Source organism: Saccostrea cucullata, unplaced genomic scaffold, assembly GCF_032062105.1.
Source record: "Saccostrea cucullata isolate Sc308-1 unplaced genomic scaffold, CSIRO_AGI_Scuc_v1 ctg11246, whole genome shotgun sequence".
Lineage (NCBI taxonomy): Eukaryota > Metazoa > Mollusca > Bivalvia > Ostreida > Ostreidae > Saccostrea > Saccostrea cuccullata.
Genome location: NW_026923307.1, coordinates 17,921 through 19,763, shown reverse-complemented (window position 1 = coordinate 19,763; position 1,843 = coordinate 17,921).

The following is a 1,843-nucleotide window of genomic DNA, read 5'->3' as shown; positions in this document are numbered from 1 at the left end:
TTAAAACCCCCTTTTATAAATGATAGTGGACATTTACTTGCAAATCTTTTGTTTTTTTAAAAAAAAAAGAAACAACTTTAGGATCAAGTGACAAAAAATAGGTATTTAAAGCAGGAAACAAGACTATTTTTATTTAGTCTTATGTAATATTTATGTACCTGTAATAAATTTATTATGTATTTGTTTTATGCTCAAAAGGGCCCTGATTATAAACGGATATCATATTCATAGATTATAAAAGAAATATTTAATACTACAGGTGAAGCAAGCTATATGAACTAGACAGTGTATTCAGCTTTCTCTGCTAAAAATGTGACCAAATCAAGTGTCACCTGGAAAGAGGAATGTCAAGGGTCTTTTACATTAACTCCAAAATGCCGTTGGTTTGTATTTTTTTCTTTCAATTTCACTTGCACATGTATCAGGGAAAATCCAGAATTTTTTTTCAAGGGGGTGGAAAAAAGGAGGTATTTTTAATACCTGTATTAAAAATTTAAATTTATGATTTTTAGTCCTTGTATTTTTAATTTAAACACCATAATGTACATACAGTATTATTGTATACATATAGAAGCATTCTCTTAAGTAATAATTTCTCAAAGATCATATTAATATTTCAGGAAAGTTCAAGCCAGATCTGCTACAGCAAACTGAACATAAAGTTGCATACTTGTGTGTCAGGAAACAGGAACATGTATGGCTAAACTAGTAAACCGGGGATCCCTGCATCACTACTTACATGTAGGTGCTCTATTGACTTAAATACATGCATGGTTAAATATTTTGTATAAACATATAAAAAGTCATGTTGTAAATTGAATTCAAAACTGAATTTTAAACCCAAAAAAAAAATGTAAAATGTAAAGATGTTTTCTAATTTGAAGGGAATTTTATTTCAACGAAAGCCCAAAGAATTGGATATAATATGAAGAAGTCAGTATTGTTCAAAAACTTGTAATTCTATGGTTTTTTAACAATATTAACCTCTTCACATTTTGAAAAATTTAAAATAAAACAAAATTGTTAAAAAATTCTACAATTTTTTAAAAATGATCAAGCTATTTATTTATTTTTTATTTTATTTTCATCATGTTACAGATTGCATGGAAATATAGGATCCTTTGCAAAAAGTGTTTTAGTGTTACAAAAGAATATTGGATGTATATCAATAAGGTAATTAGGGACAAAACTGAATTTAAAAAATGGAAAAAATTTAAAAAGAAAAGTATTTTAATTCCACATATCATACCTAAATCTGGAAATTTTTGCTGTAGATAAATTTTTAGCAAATTTGCGAGTTCATTGAATTTGCAAAAATATTTTTCTTAAAAACAAATTACAGTAAGAAAATGTTAACAAAGCAGCGGTCATTCGTGAAATTTTAAAACGTAAAAATTAATCAACAGCATTTTGACCCGAATTTGCAAAATAAAATCGACGTAAAAATTTCCAGATTTACGGTAGTTAGGTTGCTAGTTGTATATGCTTGATGTGTCACTGACAGGTACATGTAGTTTTTTATTTCCACAAAAACTTGATCCTTTGATATTAACTCTTGAACAGTTTGTGCTGAGTCTTTGTATTTCACGTTTATTTCTTTTCCTTTTAAACCCCCTGGACTTGGCCTTAGAGTGTGGCCTACATTTAGAAACTAAAAAATTTTTAACTTTATCCTTATATACCATTTGTTTAATTAAGACAATTATTAATAAATAATTTCCCTTTGGGGGCAAAATCCCAAAATTAATGAGGCGACTTTTTATGCATTTAATTTTAAAAATTCATGACATTATATAAAAAAAGGGATCTCAAAAGTGTCTTATATTCATATAGACATAGTCAT